The sequence below is a fragment of the Gymnogyps californianus genome, chromosome 3 (assembly GCF_018139145.2).
Source record: "Gymnogyps californianus isolate 813 chromosome 3, ASM1813914v2, whole genome shotgun sequence".
NCBI classification, from domain to species: Eukaryota; Metazoa; Chordata; class Aves; order Accipitriformes; family Cathartidae; genus Gymnogyps; species Gymnogyps californianus.
The window spans coordinates 60,918,177-60,940,199 of record NC_059473.1 but is presented as its reverse complement, the minus strand read 5'-3'; the positions used below and the strand labels follow the sequence as shown (position 1 = coordinate 60,940,199).

Here is a 22,023-nt window from a genome sequence, read left to right as displayed (position 1 = left end):
GGGTCACCAAAAGCGGGGAGCGGAAAAGGCAGCATAGGAAACACCGCTGTCCTTCACCATCATCTCCTCAGTATCCATTCCTGATTACCATGACAATGTAACATAGTACTCAAGTGTGAACGACCTTGCATGTACAAGCCCTGATCTGCACGTTGAGGATGCAGTTTCACGCTCTGGTGAGGTCAGTCCAATGGCGAGCTGCCACCCAAGAGGGGGAGATGCCGCTTTGCTTCTTCCCCTCAATGCCAGCCGCGTACTCCTGCCAGCTCTAGAGTTTGCCTGTGCCCATGGGGAGCCAATCCAAGGTGCTAACCCATCAGAAACCCCTGGCCACCCAACAGCTCGCTGCTCGTCCAGCTGCCCAAACCAGCTCAGCGTGGGCTCAGGCAGGCAGCCGCAGAGGACAGGTAGCAGGAGCAGCCCCTCTGGGATGTGAAACCACAGCCAAGACAGTGGGAAAGCCTTCCTCAAACCCCAACTGCCCACTTGCTCCAAGTTGCGGCAGCGCTGGAGAGCCTGGGCTGCGGAGAAAAAAGCCGACCTCTCAAAGTCGAGGGGTGTTTCAGACGTTGCTGCTGACAGCTTCAGCAAGGACCATTAGGCAACCAGCAGGACTGGGGAGGAAGCACAGGGGGAGGACAGGGGAAGGTCCAAACCACCCCATGCAAAGGAGAAAGCCCCACCTCAGCTGCTGGCAGCCTGCCTGCTGGCCCCCACCGCCTGCGCCCGCTGAAAGGGGAACTTGCCCTCAGAAGGTGAATTTAGCTCTGTGTTGATTTGGTTATTAGGCCCATCCAAAACCAAATATGTCCAATGTTTCAAAACTGTCCATTTCTGATATTTTTCAAAATGTTTTTCCATTTTTTTCCTTCATGCCAAACTACACAGCTTAAATCCTTGAGTGGTTTCCTCTAAAAGAGGTGGCTGCTTCTCCTCTTGCAAGATTTTTTCTTATTACTCAACAATCAGGGAAAGAAAGCAAGGATCAAACTCAGAATGTATTCTTAAAAAATCAAATTTATTGATAGAAGCACAATTACCAAATCATATTGCTTCACCTTTTCTTTTTTTTTTAAAAACAACACAGATAACAATCTGAAATCTCTCCAGGGATTTCTCCTCAAACGACAGTTTCTCTCGTTAGCTATATTCAAATTCCTCTCTTCCTGGGACTCCCTCAAACCACCAGCTGTAACTGTTATCTCTGGAATATGTTAAACTAAGAAGAAAGCATTACCTTGCCTATTGGGCATAAGAAGAGGGGGATTTCTCTCTTTGCTCTTATGGGAATGCCTACTGAAATGAAAGCTTTTGAGTTGCTCATGCTTATGCACTCATAAATTTGACTCTTCTCTTACTGACGTCTCCTTTTCTTATGAAAAGTTCAAAAGTTCAGTTAGCAACAATCTGGTGTCTTAGCTTGCTGCACAAGCCTCTGGGTTAGTTAATCAATAAATTAGAGGACTACAACGCATGGCAGTACATACACTGCATTCAATATTATGAACTGTTGTTAATAAGCTTCAACAAAAGTGCCAACATACACTTATTTACGATTTTAATTATAGTATACATAAGCAGCCTATCTGTAAGAAGTTAGACTTAATCTCTAACAGACTTCCTGCTGCTGTGCTGCCAGTCTCTCGGTGCAAATGTGGCCGTTCTTAATTAAATAAATAATTTACCCTGGAAGATTTCATTGAGTGCCAGCCACAAGCACTGGGGCTGGGTGAAAATAAATCACTGCCGGCGGCGTGCCAGAACTCCTTCCTAGAATCTACGGAAAACGGTGATTTCCCTACAGCGAACATTTTGCATAACCATTCTGCACAGTTGAATTCATCTCTGCTATAGCACGGTAGTAAAAACCCCTCCATTTCTATGTAGTTTAAGAGAGTACTTCATGTTCTATGGACTTCATTCTCTCTATATTTGGCTGACTTTTTGCATCAGTTGTGCAGCTTCTTGTATAGAATCATCTGCCTCTTTTTTTTTTTTTTTAATTTAGGGTTAAAGTCCTCCTCATTATCACTTCTTGTTATGTCGCTGACCCAAACTCATCCTTCAAAGACGGCATGTTACTGCTTTGAGTCTACAATCATCCCCCGCTTTGATTTCCACCATACTCCTATCAGCTTTACCAACCACACTCAAGTTACTTCCTCCTCTACCAATCTACTCTTATCAGTAGACACAAAACCAGCTTTTAATGTTTAACATTTACTGCACTATACTGCTATTAAGGCATTTTCATAACCACAGAAAAAATGAGGAAAATTCCCACTTTTTGCTGTGATATCGATCTATTTTAAAATCCATTGCAAGATCCCACAATAAATATTACGGTGTGACTTCAATAACTGACAGCAGTGTAAACATCAGCAAATTTTCACAGGCAATCACAGGCATCTCAATTATCCGAATACTGTCTCAGTTATCAAAAGGGCAGCCTGACCTACTGTATGGTCAATGTCTTTCTATGCGCTAGTAATTTTAGAAAACTACACAGAAAAAAGAAAGTCCTTGGGTGCTCCTTCATAGCAAATTTCTCCTTACATTTTTGCATTCAAAACAAAAGACGTGATCGCCCCCGTGCAGAAGAGCTCAGACAGTTTGGGGGTCCGGGCTCACCGCCACCTCCCCCATGCTCCAGAGCCAAAAGGTGAGCTCCCCGTCTCCCCGTCAGGTCAGGTTGCAGTCGCTATTCGCCAGTCTTCCAAAAATTTTGTTTTTTCTTGCAAAGTTTGGCAACTGGCATGTAACACTTCTGATGTAAAAGCATGCTGACATTTCACGAAAAAGCCAACCACCTTGATGGGGCTGCCTCACTGAAAAAATAACGAAGGAAACGCATTCTTCTCTGCATAAAATTTACCCTAAGGCACATAACCTCCCAAGTGCTACCAGTATTTCACAGCTCTCAAAACTCTGCTCGACCACCTACCACTTTTTGGCCAACTGGCTGACCCAGAAAAGCAGAAGAGAAACGGTGGCCGCTGCAGGGAGGAAGCGGTGAGCACAGCTTGTGAACCGGCACGCCTCCGCGCAGGAAGAAGTTGCTTGCTGGGCACAAAGAGCGTCGGCTACGGCTTGCCCTGGAACGAGCGATGTGATGGAGTCAGACCACGGAGGTCATGAGAAGAAAGGAGAGGGAAGAAAGAGCACACCAAGGGAAAGAGCTTTCTACTTCTACTGCAGTTAACTCCCCTAAATTTCATCCCTCCTCCTGGTTCCCCAGTTTCCAAAAATAACCTATACAAAGGCAAGAACTGCAGAGGCAGGGAGCCTTAAAAGAGCTGCAGTTGGAAAATACAAAAAGGTGGCAAGTGAACGGAAAAAAAAGACACATTCTTTTTGGAAAAGAACAGTGACATCTTTTAGTGTGGAGGCATATTGGCAGGGATGTAGGTCGGTAGCTGGAACCAGCATCCGTGGGGTCTCAGGTCCTGGGGGCTGGTGCAGGTGGCTGCAGCAGCAGAGCAGCCAGAGGGGACGGGGGGCTGTTCGGCCTCTCTCCAGGAGGCTGGCGAAGGCTTGGGCTGGTCTTGGCCATTCCTGCCCTCACGTGCTGCAGCTCAGCAAGTGGTTTCTGTTTAGGCAACCACACATTTTGTATGTCTGGTATCAGAAGATGCTTGACATTTTCCCTTAAAAGTAAAGGCGCCTTAATGTGAAAAACATCTCTTAATGACTAAGAAGAGAGTCAGCAGCGAGCATTTGCACCCAAAGAATTCAGTTCCTCCCACATCAAAGCAACCTCTTGGAAAACTGATTATAAACAAATTAACAAACAACTAGTGTGTCTATCAAAAATAATTGTTTTGCTGCTGGAAAAGAATTAAAGACTCACAGGGCCTGAAACAAACACTGAGGGTAAAATCTGATTCCTACTTGCTAGACTGGACACCAACGTGAGGGAAGGGAAAAATGTGTGCAGCCTGTCGTGCAGAAATGGCTGCCCTGCTTGCACGGCATCTGTGGAAAGGGCGATTTTTCTCTAACATCTGAAAAGTAAATTTAGGTACAGGTTGAGAGATTTGGGGTTACAGAGACATCAGCCGTCGTATTTCTACCTCGAACTGGCTTTGATTTCAGGTGATTCAGCCTTGTATTACAGCACCCCAAAGCCATATTCAATTTTTTGCTTATGTTTTTCAGCACTGATTAAAATAAGCAAGTATCAGCACATCTCTGCGTAACTACAGTGTGATACAGGAACGTCCCTATTCACTCCACCAAAGGCAGCAAGACTGTGCTCACTGTCAAAAGGTCTGTTTTCACCAACATTTCCTTCTTGTGCCTCTTCACCACTTGCTTTCTCTATAGCAGGAAAAATTATTAAGGTCTCCAGGTAAGCTCAAGTCCCCATGCTTTTACCATAAAAGCATTCATCGTTGTCATAAATACTACCACATACTGCAGAGTATTTCAGACACGTCTGCCCAGTGAGAACCATTCCCCTTCCTGTACAACAAACCCACTATCTGAATGCATGTTTCTCCACCTCTGCAGTCATTCCTATCTTCTCTCCGAGACAACAAATTTCACTCAATTTCAGTAATTTCATTCTCACAAGTCTCAAGAAAATTGGTAGCTGGCTCTGAGGAGGAAAGCCAGACCAATGCCCCGAGCTCAGCCCTCAGGTGTTGCACAGCCACCTTGGCGGCGAGCAGGGGTGTGCGGCCTCAGCCTGGCCGGGCAGCCCACAGCCTCCTGCCTGCTGGCAGCAACATAAAGGAGGTGGGTGAGAAGTCCTGGGGGGGAAAGGGCCACGTGAGAACACATACTGGTACCGCTGCCCACAAAACAACTATTTCAGAGAAAGGGTATTTCTCACCTTTGCTGTTCTGGAGGAAAGTTTAAAAATATAACACAAGTACAGTCCAAGCATTTAGAAAACAGGAAGCAGAAACGGCAGAAATGATTTGGAGGTCTGGGGCTTCAGGCAGGGTTTAAATCTCGTAATTCCTGATCCTTTTCTTCTCTTTCATGCTTAAGTAACAATTTTCAAATGGCACAGCTAGTGGTGCCCATGACTTATTCCACAACAATCTTCTTCAGCCTGCTATCATGATGAAAGTCACTGCAATCTGAGAAAACATCCCCTGGCAAACAATGGCACTAAGTGGGCCAAGCCATGCCTCCTTCAGAGGAACAGCAAAGCTGTTGAGGGAGAAACATTTTTAGGAGCAAAGTTTAGAAGAGTGGGAAGGAGACAGCTTCACACGGCCTTAGCTGCTTCTCCCAGCGGAGCAGAGATTGAGAAGGAAAAACACCACAAGCCTCTCATCTTCTCCGGCTTGCCACAAAAGAGGGGTGTATTTTTCAGCAGGATCTGGTGAGTCTGACACTGAACTTAGCTCAAGTGACATGAAAAGTTAATGTTTAGGAACAAGGTAGGTGGAGAGGAGGAGGAAAGAAGACATTCATTATTTGATGTAGAATTCATTCAAAAGCTTCTTTTCACAGCCAGAACTAAAATTTCCATTCAAGCTGTTTATTTCTGGTAGCCTAGGAAGCTTGAGTAAGTGGAAGAAGAGGAATCTAGAGGGAGCCCTTATCCTTGCCTGCATGGCAACAGCCCTTCCTCAGATACCTTCAGACAGAACCGGACACGTTTTTCTGACTGCCAGTCTTCAAATGCAGGATGGGCAATTTTCCTCGGGGATATTCATACTGGCTTTAGGCTTCCAGCGAAGGTTCACAGAAGACATCTGCTTCCAACCACCCACTCTGGTGCCTGCAGCAGCCTCCCGATGTGGCCCCGCTGCTCCCCACCAGCCCCAAAACCTCCACATGCAGAATGTCACAAGCCTTTGATGCTACAAACTTAGCAGCTACTATTTAAAATTGGCTGGACCAGTGTATGAAATTAATCCATGTGTTTTCTGTATTTTTTCTGTTTGTGTCAATCTGAATTCTTCACCACTCTGATATCCCTCTCCCACTTCATGTATTTTAATTTTCTTGCTCTTTTTTTTTTTTTTTCCTTTGTCTACATTACATCTGAAAAACAACTTTTCCCTCATTGGCACCAGAGCATCATCTCTTTCCTGTGTTGTACTCTTCCCAGCCCCCTGTTGTTTCTCTGCTCCTCCTTCTGCTTTTGCTCCATTTCCTCACTCTTCCTGTCCTTGATTTCTCTCCTCCTTTTCTCCTTTCTTTGATGTTCCTCTTGGTGCTTTCTCTTCATCCTTCCTGCCAAGCTGAATGAGGTGCTCCACTGGGAAGGTGCTTGCAAACAGCAGCTAGCCTGTTTGGAGGGTTATACCAGGTTGGGACACCTACACAGGAATCCTTCACCTCCTTTACTACGCTTTTGGCTGGAGTGATCCTCCTCTTCATTCAGGGTTGTATGCACAGTCCCTTTGTCAAAAGTCAGGAAAATGAAGGTGCCACGTAATTTGGGAAGCATATGCTAGTATTTAATGAGCTACGTCTGTTTTTTTTTTTTGTTTTGGGGGGCTGTGCAGAAACTAGAAGCCACAACAACAACAAATTTGGGAGAGTGTCAAATGCAGCATTAGCAAGTGGCTCAGGCTTACTAGTGCTGCTCTCCCTCAGAAAGTGGCTGTTTAAAAATGACACCTTACTTTGCAGTTCTACTGCCTCGAGGGTGAAATGCACCCCTTTGTAGAATGCCAAGACAGGGTCATTTAATAATTTCAATTCTATTTATTCCCTTAGAAAAGATTTACCCATGTTGCACTGGTCTCCTGAACAGGGACAAATTTCCCCCAAGTAAAATCTCAAAGACAGGGTTCCCACTTCAATGAAAGCAAACCTTGTTTTTAAGAAAAAATATATTCCTGTTGCTAGTCAAAAAAAAAAAAAGGATACAGATAAGAGAGAGACAAATTTTATTCCTCCTGGCACAGTAAGAGGAGAGCAGCTGACCAACTTCCAACTGCAGAGCTATATTCTCTACCCAGTTAAACAGAGAAACCTCGCTGAAATCTACAGGCCAGATCCACTGATATGTTCTGGCTGCTTTGCCTGTTTTAGCAATGCAAAGCAGCTGTAAATCCAGTTTAACTTGCCAGTTTCTGTCAGCTTTACCATGCCAGATTAGCACTGCTGTTAGCCTCAGAAATACCAACATCTGGAGGTTCCCCCACCACCCAGCCTGACTTTAAACTTTGGAAATCTGCAATTCATCCACCCATCAGCACAGCTGGCAGGATCAGCCTTAGGTAGTTCTTCACCCTGAGCAAAATACATTTGTCACAATCCCCCACCCTACATTCACACAGCCAACCGAGCAGATCAAACAAAATTCACGTAATGATCAGCTCTCGGTTATTCCCTGGCCAATTGCCCGGTTGCTCCAGAGGGTGACTCCTGACCCTGTCTGGGAGCAGGTGCCCTCCTAGTGTGGGTCTGCGAATCTGAGTCGGCTGGCAAAACAAAATACGCCATTTCCTCATACTTTTATATTTCTTTGGATGTCAGGAAACAGAGCTCAGTCTTATTTCCTGCTCCTCAGCCAGGGGAGGTGGGGGAAACTGAAGGTGGATGTAGAGAAAGGCAGAAAGAGGGCAGATCAAAAAGATCAAGGAAAATAATAATAATAATAATAATAAAAAAACCCAAACACTGCTTCACGCTGCTCTGTAAAGCAGTACATCTTGGAACCTCCCCCCCAAGTCTTTCTCTCCAGGGATATACAACAGTCTCAGGAATTAATAGCATTTTCTTGCAACATTCAAGTCCTGCTGCACTTACAGTCTTATAAAAAAACCCCAACAAAACAGCCTCTTCATTTGCTTTTTGCCTGAGAAAAACACATGTAAAAAAGAATCGGAGAGAACTGGGGGGGGTGGGGTGTATTCACGTCAGTTCTGATTTTCTAAGAACAAAGGCTTTACTTTATATGTAAATAAATAAATGGGAAACATTCAGCATGTTTTATTTTTCCCCAGCTCACTCCCAACCCCTCACTCTGAATGCATTAATACATACACCTTCAGCACAATCGGGCTCTTCGTGTTGCCATGGAACTGAAACCTTTTGCAGTTTAGATGGTGATGTACGCCAGGAAGCATACTGTTCTTACACTTCCTATAACAGAAGCAAAATCACTGCATAGCATTAACTCCCTTAGTATTTAAGGCATTCGGTGTCTTTCTTGTCTGCTCGTCTTCACACAGAGTTTGCTTTTTCTATCTTGCCACATGCAAATGAAACACATTTGACATAGCTATTCTTGTCTTCGTGAAGTCAATAGCTCACACGCTGAGCACATTATAAAAGGTCCACAAGACTACGGACTTCCCCTTTTTAATAAGAGGCTGTTTGCAGGCATGCAGCAGCTGAGACGAGGGCTGGAGAAAGCATACATATATGAAATATATGTGGATACAGCAAAGTATTATATATCAAGGAAGGATTTAAGTAGATTTTTGAAACCTTGTTAACGTATTTATTGCTAACGCTTTTGATGCTCCTTCTGAATATTCTTTTGTACCCATTTGGCCGGACAACCAAATTACAGTATAAAGCTCCTGCAGGCACCAGATCTTTCCACACCTTTTTTTCTTAACCTAGGCTGGTGGGCTTTCAATGGTGAGCACAGCTTTGGGCACTTCAGTTAGAGAAAAAATTAGTCAGTACAACTCTGTGTCACCTAAAGGTTCAGCCTACAGTGATTATCTTCAGCAGATCTGAGCTTTTTGCCAAAGCTTCTGAAAATGGCTGTACACACGTTGCAAATACATAGATTTTTATGTTCAAAGCAAAAACAGGGTACACAAATATCCAAGTTCACTATAAAAAGACTACCATAATAAATAAATAAATAAATAAATAAACAAACAAATAACCATTCGTGTATGTAAACATTGGCTCCGTACCTGCAGAAACAGCTGGAAGCCAGTCCATGGTCTGAAGCCAGCTTGAGGCTTTTTTGTCCAAAGTTAAATATTTGCTTAGTATTAAGCTTAAAATTAAAGCATTTGCTGAAGAAACTTGCTGACTTGTGTATACGGAAAAACAAGAGGGAATTTAGCTTCCCTGCACACAGGGGCAGATTCTTGGGATGCCTTCTCCATCCCTTGAATTCCTGGACAGCAGAGACACAGACAGACTACCGACCGGGGAATTCCCCTCTCGCTTTCCGGAGGATTTTGTGCATGGGCTGGACAGAAAGGCAATAACCCAGGTAGTTATTTTATGAAGAAGGCTTTTCTTGCTTAGGTGCCTGCCCCTCGACCACCTGGTAACACTCCTTCCTTTTAGCGTTGTCCCCAGCACAGAAAAGATCCATTCACCCAGCACCTCCGTCCGAGCAGGTTTGCCGGGTCCCTGTGCCACAAGCGACCTCCTCCTGGCCAGCAGCTCCTGGCGGCTGGGTCAGCCTGCCAGCCGCTAGCGAGCTCCGGCAGCTCACTGCTCCGGGGACGTAGGCTGGGTACTGCTCATAGAGGGGCTTTCTGAGGCAGGGTTTGGCCCCCAGAATCATCTTCCGCTTGCCAGCAGAAGACACAAAAGCACCGCTGTCTCTCTGCCTGTCTGTCTGTCTGGGCCAGAGTGAAGCGGCTGGTACCCTGTGCCCGGGTGCTAGCAAGTGCACGCTAGACCCTGAGAGCACCTGCGCCTTCAGGTCTCCTCTCCTTCCCTCTGCCAAGGGAAGAGCCGTGCTGGCAGAATAAGCTCCTTCTCCTCCTTTCACCAGCAGTAAGTGTCTGACAGTCACACATCCCCATCGCTGCGTCCATTACCTCGGGTTTACGTAAGGCTCTCACCATCAGTTTTCTAGTTACAGGAAAATGTATATTGTGCTGTGATGAAAGGCCAGTGCAATGTCAAGAGCATTAAAAGGACTCCAGGGACTGATTAGAGTCAAAAGGGAAAGGATTTATGATGGTTAATAAAGTTAAATCTGCCAGAGTCCTGCTTATTCTTTCCCATTGCAGGTAACCAGGTCCTATAGAAAAAATCATTAAAATGTTGCAAGTTATTACTGTCCCCTTTGAAAGAAAACCTATGTTTTGCCATGAAGCACCTGGCCAGGAGAGAGCCCAGCTCACCACGGTGCCTACGCTGACCCCAAGGAGGAGAGGAAGAGGGGACACACCATCTGCCCGTGCCTTGGGCGAGCAGCAAGGACCTCGGTACCAACAGATCAGTCCCCAGCAGGTCTGCAGCCTGGCCACACCTGCGACGCCAGCCTCCAGTCGGCGGCTGGGACTGGGCTGGGACTTCCACCCACCATCGAACACCACACTGCGCCTCGGCGAGGGGCACGGGCAGACGGGGAAGGAGAGCTTCCCCCTCTGTCAGCACTGCACGTCCACAAGGGAGAAGGACGAAACAAAGAAGGAAGCTCTTGCCTCTCATTCCCAGTCTGGTGTCACGTATGCACCTTCTGCTGAAGAATGCAACCTAACTGGACTCCATAGGACTGCTCTGAAACTTGTTTTAAACACTTTATAATCTAACACGCCCCAAAGTCGACATAATATTACAAGACATTAATGATTTTCCACATTGAGATAACACCACCGAGAGAGGGCAAAGGAAAGTGGAGGGCCAAATTTTTAAAAAACTGTTGGGAATTTTGCATCCATATCTAAATTACATGCACTTTATTGGATCTCAAGTTTTCATTTTTCTACCACTTAATAATCACAAATACGTTATATATGCCCTTTCCATTTTGTCATTCTTTCACTATATTACATCAAATTTAATTTCCTGTGGAAGTGTGCAATCTTTTCAGCTGTGACTGTCTCAGAAGCTTTTCTGTAATAAGCAGAGCCTCGTTCTCTGGCAGGCTGATCTTTTATGAGCTGTGCTCCCGCAGATTAGTTTTCTGAAATGTTTGCAAACCTATATGAGAACTGGCAAAAGAGGAAAACCAAAATAACACCCAAAAGGAAAAACAAACACGAAAACCTTCACTTCCTTCTGACTCCTGCATCCATCGGTCAAAGGAAATTTCATTTTGATTTGGGTAGATGGCAAATCTGTGAAGGTTATTACTGTGTATCAGAAGAAGCCTCACAAGGTGCGAGACACAGCATCCCTTGCTCTACAGCTCATTAAAAGCACAGCAGCGAGATGGCTGCTTGCTCTTTGTGCCCAGGGAACACAGAGATCTGCAAGCGGTCATCACTCGGGCAACAGCGTCTCCCCGCCACCTGCCCTCCGCTCTCTGAGAGGTCCCCTCCACTGGCAAAAAGCTGCATTCCACCGAAAAAGTGAAAATGTCAACCAAGACGCATTCATGCTTTTCATGACGAGATACCTGTGACAGCAGGAAAGCAGACCAGCTGGCCTGCTGGGTCCTTTCCAGACCTCTGCCCCTGCAGAATGTAAAACTCATCTTCTTCAAACCAGCTTTCCATTACCAATGCTCCCACACACACCAAAACAACTTATTTACAAAAACATACATCAACAAACAATTCTGAACGTTTAGAAATGAATCAACTCAGAATAAACAAGAGCAACAGAGATTATTATTCCTATATCCCTCCTGAAAAGGTGCTTAAATATGGATGATAGAGGAGACATCTGAACAAATGCATAGAAAAAGTCTGCAAAGGGTCGTGTTTGGCCAGCAGGGATTACTGAAGGTGGCTACACAAGCGTGCTAGAAGCCCTGCCAGTGCAAGCAGGATCAACGCTCTCTCACTTCAGTGGGAGATGTTGCCTCCAGGAGCGTCTCTTCAAACTGACCCAGACTCCAGCCAAATTTGGAAACCTCTTCACCATTCAGCACACAAATCACCAGAGTTGTGAACTGCTTTCCCAAAACACACTAAATTGATCAATGAAGCATATTTCTCTCCCCGCTCCCTGTAAGACTTTTATTTTGCTTTCCCTCTCTCACACCACTGACATAGCAGCAAATCATTCACATTTCTGACAAACATTGTCTTCAAAATTATATATAAAAACACAGTGCATGAAACCCAGATAGATACTTTTGGAGCAGTCATCTCTCCTCATCACTTTATAACTTTTGAAGCTAGACAAGCATTTTCAATAATTGAGTCCTCTTTTAGGTTATTTTGGCAATCCATTTCCTTGTAATTCTGTTTTATGCTTACATCTTTAACACATAATCTCTAAAAAGTGGCTAATGAGTAAAAAAAAATCCATGCAGGGAACAGTACTTAAACAAAAGTCTCAGGTGTTACGTGCAGTGCAATTCAACTCTCATCAGCACGAAGAAATGTTTTTCCACCAACTTCAGTGGGAGTTGCATCAGGGCCATAAATCAGATGAAGATGCTCCATGCTAACGGTTATGTGGTGTGCTACAAACTCCTTCAGAACATAAAACAATGATGTAACCACTCTCATAAAACCAGTTTGCTCATGGGTTTACAGGACCTGAGCGTGTGTTAACAATTTCAAGCCAGAACAGTAGAAAAGAAAAACATGCCAGCTATCAGTGACCTCGTAGTATGGCCTCATAGACCATAAATTAAATAGCCTCCCTTCACTAGATGTGGGTCTCAGTCTCCAATTCCTTATACAAGGTGAGGAAAAAAGGCTCAATATATGGATTTAATTCCTATTGAAATCTTGGTCAAAGATAGTGGGTGATGTAAAGCTAAACATCAAGGGAATAACTGCCATCATCTGGCTGAGTTTGGTAAAATGGAGTTAATTTACACTTCTTTAGGGATTCACTGGTGTGTGAAATTAATCTAATTTACATTGACCAGAAATTGAAAATGGAATGAAGGAGAAAAGCAATTAAAGACCTTTCCTAAATGCAAAAATAGTACTGCTTTAAGTGCAGTGATACAGTTAAAGTACAGAACCCTTCACGCTACTGCTACCACCCCCTCCTGCTTGAGGAAGAGAATAATAGTCTGTATATCTACATATCATTACTGTACCAGTATAACTTCATCCAAAGGAAGTATTGGCAGAATGTTTCTACCAATATCTGCAAATAAATACATTTTCAAGTTAAAACAGTTCACTAGTCTGCATACAGACCAGGCCTAGCAGACAAACATCTGCTGGAACGGCTCGGTGTAATTGATTGTACATGTGGCTTAACATTTACTTCAATGACTTTTAGCACCTTTATGTTATTGTTTCTGTGTTGTTCCAACAAGCAATGGTTAATGTAAGATGCAGATGTTCACATACCGTATACTTGTGAATAACTGGTTCCCAGAGATGTGGCAGTGATAACATTGTCATCGTACAATTCAAAGTAGCTTGCTGTAGATCACATATCAGAAGAGGGTCCCACCTGAAAACATAACAAATCCAGATAGTAAGTTCATCATATTCAGAGGTTTACATCAAGCTCTGCTAATACATTTGTGTGTTTTCACATATTCCTCCTCTGCATTAACAGGGTCTGTGCTCTTCCCAGACCTACAAACACATTTTGCTGTTCACAGTGGCAAGCAAAAGTGTCCTTCTGTAGCCAAACTGTTTTAGCCCACTGCTCCAGACCAGGTTTCAGGCATGCTATCAAAGCAATGAAAACTAGTTTTCAATGTTAATGCAGAAGCTGTAACTGTCTGGCGGACAGATACAGAATTTCAGATTTCCCATTTGTCGGGTCCTTGACAAGCACGTAATTCCTTTCACCAGTGCATTGCCAGTTTGGCTCTACCTTTCTTTTTTCCTTTGTTTTTTAACATTGAAAATTGCTGGTTTAGAAGAAGACAAAACATTGGAGCTCCCTCACGAACTATTCTCTTGAGATCAGGGGTCTTAAGAAAGCATTTCTTTCGTATTGGTGACTACAATCACCTTATTTATAATCATTCGATCTTTTCAAATCACTTGATGGGTGAGCTTGTTTTAAAATATTTTGATATATATTGTAGGTAACCAATGCAGATATGGAAAATGAGCTTGTACTAGCAGCATTGTCTCCAATGACAAGACACATGGCAGCAAATGAATAAACTTCCCAATTTAAGAGCTGAAAAAGCTTTTTCTTACTAAAACTAATGGTAAAATCACAACTGATTGAAACAAACGTAGGTTCAGGCAACCTAAAAGTCTACAGCATTAAATAAAGAAAACTTGCTTGGACTGTGTATCCCCATAAATGTTTGAAACAAGAATTAAGAACATCTTGCTTGTTAATTGTATCAACTCATCCTGCAATGCATGAGGATGTGGATAAAGCTATAAAACACAGTTATTGATGCAAAAGGCAGATTAATTGGGTTGTCTTTATTTTGAAAATGTGAATAATACGACTTACAGGATACTCAGAAATATACCGACACACACACATACAGACACACCCACAGCAACAAGAGGTCACATCAGAGATAAAGTTGGGGTCGTATCTTTTTAAATCAAGCCTCCCCAAAGAGAAGCTGATCTTCCTCCTGCTCTCATCCTAGGGTAAGAGGTTTTCAGGAGGGAAGTCTGGTAAATAACGAAGAATTTTAAAGAAATGATGTTTTTAGATTTTAGCCACAGTTTACATTTTTTAAATTACTCTAATGCTTCTTTGACTCTTCATACCTCCAAAGTGGCTTGGCTCTTGCCTTTATTAGGCTTCATTGGCCAGCCACAACGTCATGCAGTTCACTAGCACCATGTATGTCTTCATTTGCTGCCACCTAAGCAAGTCAGTGTCTCATACTCTGTATTTGGTCCTCAGTAACAAGCGTAAAACTTTGTAAAGATCGTTAGGAAGAACATACTCCGTGGTCCAAAACAAGAAAAAAAAACAGGATCGGCACAGAGTAGAGGACATATATTTAAATACACGCATACTTAAATGCCAGACACTGAGGTGAGTTGCTGAGCCACAGCATGGGATCCAGCAGTAGTGAGCAAGGCAGCGGAGCAGTGACTGCTAACAGCGCCCAGAGGCAGCCCCAGCTGGCAGAAGGCACGGTGCTCTGTCACGTCCCATCGCCAGGATTTCAGCAGTGCTCCCTTTCATCGGGGAAAGCCCCATCCCTCCTGGCCGGCAGGCAGCTCCTCTAGCTCTGTGCTGGGGCCGGGGGGGTTCCTACGCTGCCCAATTGCAATACGCTAGCTGAGGCACCATCTCATTCATTCACCCACTTCCACTCTGTAACCCCAGCAGTGGCTCCTTCCCTTTCACTCACAGCCACCTCTGACTGCTCAAGCAACAGATGGCTCACCGGGAAACTCGTGGAGGTCTGACGTATGTGAACTCAGTTTGGGGCTACCAGTAAGTAAGTGCATGCGTGGGCTGACATAGGGAGGACCAAGCAATTGCGTGCTGGCAGGGCTGCACCGCCGGATGGGCTGGGGACCCGGCGCAAGCCGAACCAGCTGGCTGCGGGCACTCACAGTACGGCTGAAACACTGCAAACCTGGCAGCACTTTTGACCTAACAAACAGGGGCTTCAGAGCACGAACATGTGAAAACCACTCACCTGCCTGGGGAGTTCTGCCAGAAAGCACATGCAGAGGGCTCACCAGTCCCTCATTTTCAGAAATGCCAAAAGATGACCAGGTATTGGCATTCCCAGATACACATAAGTACAAAAGAATTAGAAAGCATTATCTAGATTTGGTGGACAGCTTTAACTTACAAAGTATACTTAGAATTTTTAAGGAACATACATCCCTAACTCTTCACATCCAGGCTTGATGCTATAAAGGAGTTTCCCTAAAACAGACATTTTTCTGAGTGTTAGATAGATCCATTCTATTGAACTGCTTAAATTTTTCTTCCTAATAACTGTTTTACCTACAAAAGCAATTCTTTCTCAACCCATTGAAGGCTTAAAAAGAATCTTCCCTCCCAGAGAAATCATTTGTAGCATCCTCCTCACAAAAGGATGCTGCTAAACATAGCCAGCTGTCTTCAACAGGAAAATACAGTACGACATGCAACTCATTCTTTTTCTGCTTGCAGATTTATTTGGAGTCATTTAATCAATCTGTCCCTAATGACTGCACCTAATCGTTTACCTTGCATCACTTCATTTACCTTTTAAAAAACTACCAGAACTTTTCAGGTGAATAATTTATTTAAACATTTTTCCTTTCTTTTTTCTTGCTGCCTGTTAACGGTACTCTTGGAAAATGAATACTCTAAAACAGAAGTCCTAAATCACCATGTGAATCGAAAAGAATGACCACAAAGTAGCTACATCATTAACAGAAATATATCGCAACACATGGAACCAAGTGAAATGTAGTCTTTCATCTCTAGTGAATCAGTTCAAACCAAATTCAGGTTGGTAGCCATCACCAGCTACCACTGGCTTCCTGCTGTTCAGTGTCCTGTAGGAAATGAGTTTGTAATTCTCCATTTGATTCCCTTTTGCTCAGATTCCTTCATTGAGTCTTTATCCTTTGGCCAGGTCAAAGCCACGGTCCAGATTTTCAAGGCCACAAGTCATGCCCCATTTTCAGAGCTTATTGCCTCTCTGCTCACAGTTGAGATGGAGGGATCTCGGAGACCACGTACGAGAAAGCCAGAACTGCTCAAAACAAACCACTTCTGGCAGAGCAGGAGGGACTAAGGAGCAGCTGCTAAGAGTCGACTAACTACTCGTGTACCTGACAACTTTCGAGATCTTTCACAAAGATCTTTCTGGCAGAGACTTCCTAGTGCCTTTCCTTTGGTGAGACACACCAAAGTCCCAAAAATACACTTAGAAATTGCAAGTCCTAGAAGACCCTCTTTAAGGCAAAGGCAAAGTCTTTCTAGGTGAAGCAGAAGCATTGAAGCCATTGTGAAATCTGAACATGGAAATTATATGGGAGGTATTTAAGTACGTGGTTCTGGCAATTATGGAAATAGCTAGTGTTGACAGGAATACACTGGGGACCCAGCACTTAAAATCTTGGTGGGAGAAAGATTGGGAACTAAACATACAAGCCAATACAGTCTCTACAGAAAGAGAGAATTGTAAGAAAATACACACCGTTCTTGTCCAAACTGTTTATTTTCTATGGCTAGACAGTGGTAATCTCCAGTGCTATCAATTAAGACCTTCATTTTCACAAGCAATGTTTTAAGGAAATGCAAACATTAGGCACAGTTAGAAAAATTAATGGAAGCTGAAACATAATTTTTGCTGCCAACTTACTTCCACATAAGTGTGCCATCACTTCTCAAAACTGAGTCTATCAGTCTTAAGACAATCCTAAAACTGTATTTACACATACTAAACTACAGATAAGTTACTCTCTCACCCCAAAGAACTCCTTTCTTACAACCAAGTACAGCACTGACGAAGCAAATACACAATCTTTTGCATTATAAATATTCATATTAATGCACACACCATATTCACACCAACAGAGCTGAAGAGGCCCTACAAATACAGGTATTTAGAAAGTGCCTATAAAACCACTGCTGTGCTCTAGGACTTAGCAGGGTTTTGGCAATTCTTTCTCCACCTTCAATAAATACTATTTGCTCATTTGAAAAACGAACAAGGACTTACAAAATGGACAAAGTATCTAAACCAAATGCTTAGACTGATTAGATACAGGCATCAAATTGTTTACTAAAATCAGGTCTATGTATTAAGCCTCAAAAACTCCCCAGATACATATATTTCATTATTAATTTAAAAAAACCCTATAGCTTCTAATTTCAATAAAATATGCCTGTGAATAACCTTTCAGGAAAATATATTTTAAAATGAAAGAAAAAATGTAATTCATGATCTGAAAAAACTTTCCTCTCCTTTTCTCTCAATAAATTTAAGGAATTAAGAAAAAAAATACAGTCTCAAGTCTTACTTTCCTGGCATCTGTCTTTCTGTTTCAGAACTTCAGCATTATTTCAATAAAGGTGAGAAAGCTGGTATTTAGTTCTCTTTGACATCAGAAGCTACATTACAGACATGAGAGCACACGTATACTTTACTATGCAACATAAAAAATGGATGGATGAATCAACTGCCTGTAAAATATGTCAGTGACATCCACGCAGACTGAAGCCCTCTTCTCCATACAGAACAAGCACGGTGCACGACGACGATACAAGCTTCTTCTCAAACTATGTCTCCCCATACACTCCAGCTATACTCTGGAAAGAACAAGAGCAGTAGTTTCTCAGTAACCGGGAATTACGTTGCTGATAACGGCAATTCAGTTCTGCGCTTGTAACGTCCGAACACAAATAAGCTGCATCAACAAGTGGGAGGGGAAGCGGGAAGAGAATGAGAGAGAGAAAATGCAGCTGCAAAGAGGGGGTAAACTGCAGCAGGAGGTTCCACGGTGATGCACTCCGATCTGCCGTCTGACAGCGTCAGGGGATTTAGGAACAGCGGATCAGAGGCACTCCCTGGCACAAAGCTGCACAAAAGGAGTGAGGGACATGCCAGAGCTGTACGAAAAACAATGCATGAAAATCCCCAGACAAACAATATTTTTTTCTTTGGCTTTGATAACCTGCACAGAGGGCATTTAAAATCAAAAAACACTCGTCAGATTGTCTCTGGCATGATATACTCCACCAGCACTGCTTATTTAATCAAGTGTATTGTTCTTTTCCACACTATGGCTTGCTTTGACCTTTCTCTTTTTTTGACTATTTTTTTTTTTTATTCTGCCCCTCATTTTCATGAATGTTAGTGATCACAACATATATTGAGAGTGACAGATAGTAAACATTACTGGAGGCTGTTGCACTTGGACTGCGATGTGGATGAACATGCAGAGGCTGGTATACGAGCTCAGAGTTAAAAGGTCACTCGAACACCCATCCCTCCAAAGATCAACACTTTTGAAAAACAACCTCCGAAATCAAGATCTAACACCAAGAGTATTTCACAGTAACTTCTATTTCTATTCCAGTCGCAGTAATGAAACTTTCATTTCAAAGAACAAAAGTTATTAAACGACGTACGTTGTCAAATGTGACAGTAGATGCTGGGGCTATGGAAGCATGGGAAAAAACACCCTGTTGCCTAACATCACAAGTACAGGTGAGAGACACACAGAAAAAGACAGACGGAGAGTCAGTCTAAAAAAACACAAAGAGATTTGATCACTAATCAGAGACAGAAACCCATCTGAGAGTCACAAGTGCCCCGGCAGGCTCTGAAAGACAGAATTAAATTGACTTAGTACTATAGTAAAAAATGGATTTAATTAGCTGACATTAAGCAGGATAAGTTTGCGGTACTATGTTGCTCTGACAAGCTGTCTCCAGAAGGGTAAGTGGAAGGTAAAATCTTATTTTTCAGGATAAGATTACGGCCGTGCACTGAGACTGAAGGTAACACCGCATCTGCTGAGGGCAGCTTAAAGTTGGTGCCGGACGTTTCATCTCGCACTATAAAAGGACGGTATGTGATAGATGAGCCAGAAGTGCGAGTTTCAGATTCTGCACATTTATTCATATGGCTGTGCAGCTTCATCTCTTTCTGGTGTTGCCACTTATGTGAAGAAGAGAGCCTCAGTATAGCCTCTGCCAGGAGTTCTTTCTCCAGCTTCTCTCAGTCAGAGCCATCCCCTGGAAAAACTGCAATATCCTAGGTGCAATTTCTTTATTTCTGCTTGTATGACAGCATGTTGGTCCTTAGTTGGAAAAACAAGGTCTGTGCAGGAGGCGGTTTCTGTGCTAACCTGGCGGGCTGCCAGATCTGCCGGCTGCTGCACACCTATCATCTGTTTTATGGGGTCACCCACGGCACCCCTGCTCTGCTCCCAGCATCTACCAAGACTTCTGCCACATTCTCTACCCGGCAAGCAACCTACGCGTCAGAGTGCAGCCTGCAAGCAGAGTGGCAGTGGATGACAGAGAATAAAGTAGACAGAAACTATGGCCATAATCTAGAGGCAGATAGTGACAACTGAAGAATCGATGGAAAAATGCATAGGAAATTCAAAGTAAGTGTTTCCCTGAGGAAGACTTGGAGGAAATGGAATAACACATTTCAAAGCAAGAGTCCCATGCATATGAGACTTAACAAGCCTCGCCTTCTCATGCCTCCTTCTATTTAACGATAAATTTAGTTCTGGGGAAAGGCATCTCACTGTCAGTGCTAGAAATTCTGCTTATTTGCAAAGCAGGCGCATGCATCCCCGGCCGTGACCAGGGAAGCTATTGCTCACATCACTTATATTAATTTCTCAGCTCTGTCACACCAGAACCAAGCCTGATTTACCAGGCAAGACAGAGAAGCTTTGGCCATCCCATTAGCAAGTCATTAGGGGGGTGTTCCTCCATCACACGACACAACTGCACAGCAATATAAGCTCTCAATTTAGGCTAGCAGTGCCCTTCTTCCTCCCCCGACTCCTCTCACCAGGACCGTATTTAGGCTGCGTGACCTTGTGTAGCAGTCCGCAGATTTTAAGAGCAAGCACAAGACACCGCATGCTCTTCTCTGGCACCACATTAATCACCCTCCTTTAATGACTTCTTCTACTGATAAACCACCCTGCATACCTAACCGTCCTCCCCAGTGGCTGCATCTAGAGCAGTAAGTTAAACATGCCCTTTCCCGTACCCTGCCACTGTGCAATCCACTAGCAGAGACAAAGCCACTGAGAACATCAGCTGGCAGTTAGGGGTGAAAACCAGCAGGGATCAAGAGACTCCAGTTTTACTAGTCATTTGATGGGTGACCTTGAATCTCTCAATCTATGTTTTCTCATAGTTACAGAGAATAATGGTATTTCTTTTCAGCTATACTGAGAACCACAGGTACAAGATACTACTTATTACTGGTATGTATCTCCACCACCTAATACTATACATAACTACAGGTGAGAACTGCCTTCAACTAAACAAATGTAGCTACAAACAGAGAACATACGATTTTGTAGTATTAGTTCTTAATTTTTTTACTCTCTTCCAGGAAACTCAAGTCCACAGCTGAGCACGAATAAAGACACAAGATCTTTATGATAAGAAAAGCAAAACAATGGCCTGACATGACCTAAAGAGAGGACAGGATACTACCCCCCCAGGGTAGAAATCTCCTTATTCCAAAACTTCCTTTCAAGTGCTCCGAATACGTTACTAGACAAAGAAACAAGAAATTCACTTTTGCAAGGCAGTAACATTTTTTAAAATAGTGGCATCTGACATTATTCCATAAATCTTCTCCAAAATCAATGTGCTTTATGTCAGATGGGACCTTTAAACTTCAGAATAAAACAAATTTAGGTCTGAATCACAACACAAAGATACATGTAATAAACTTTAAATATGTCAAAAGCTTCACTGGAAAAAGGTTTGTTGAAGGTTTAACATGGAGCTAAAGGCTCACACAGTATCGCAAGATTGACCTCTGGGCTACTAAGCGATGTATGGTGCTGGGAGTGCTACCAGCTCATAGGACTTGAGAAACCAACTGAGCTCTTTGCTGTCACAGATTTCATATCTGACCATGGAGGGCATCTCACAATCTGTCTCTGTCTTTGATCCCTGTGATAACATTTCTTTCCTCTCTTCATGTATCAGATACTTACATTGTAAATTCAGTGTGTCTGAAGACGTAAGGACAAGAAAGTCTACATCTTCATAGAAGCCTTTAGACACGACCACAGGGAAAATAACAGTCACCATAATAAAAAATCACTTATATCACACAATTCCAACATATTACCATTTTCACACAGCTTCCTATCTGGAAAGTATTCTCAAAGGAATAAATTCTGCCTTCCTCCCAAGATCTCTTTTGTAGCCTTGTTTCCTATGTAAAAAAAAACTGCAATCACACACTGTGTGTAATGTCACGCCTGTGTTTGTCTGTCTTCCCCTAATAATTTCTCTAAAGACATTTAACAAAGAGGTAGCAATCACAGAATTACTCAGTTGCCACAAGCTCCTTCTGATTCCAACTTGGGCTCAACGAGGCAAGAAAAGAGACGGTCAGAGTCCACATTAAGGGAAAAACCTTTCATGTTGACTCACAAGAGAGCACAGAATCTGCAGATAAAACAGATGTACGGAGATGCAAAACTGCTGAAAGCTGAAGTTCACAACTACAGGTGCACCTATATGGCTAAATAAAGTGGGAAAGGAAGGAAGTTTGAGCACTGCACACACAAGCTCGATAGCTTGCCTTCTGCGTGTTTTTGGACCACTCCAACCACCTCCTCACGAGACAAGCCTGCTGTC

At 43.4% G+C, this 22,023-nt stretch overlaps 1 protein-coding gene across 3 annotated transcripts in view; it reads right to left on the bottom strand.

Annotated features, from left to right (window-relative positions):
* Positions 1 to 22,023, bottom strand: part of HIVEP2 (HIVEP zinc finger 2) — a 144,139-nt gene that overhangs the window by 92,566 nt on the left and 29,550 nt on the right. For all 3 annotated transcript variants that reach the window (XM_050894969.1, XM_050894971.1, XM_050894970.1), the window contains exon 2: positions 13,116 to 13,221. The gene's annotated coding sequence lies outside the window, so the exon portion shown is untranslated. The remainder of the gene's footprint in view (positions 1 to 13,115; positions 13,222 to 22,023) is intronic.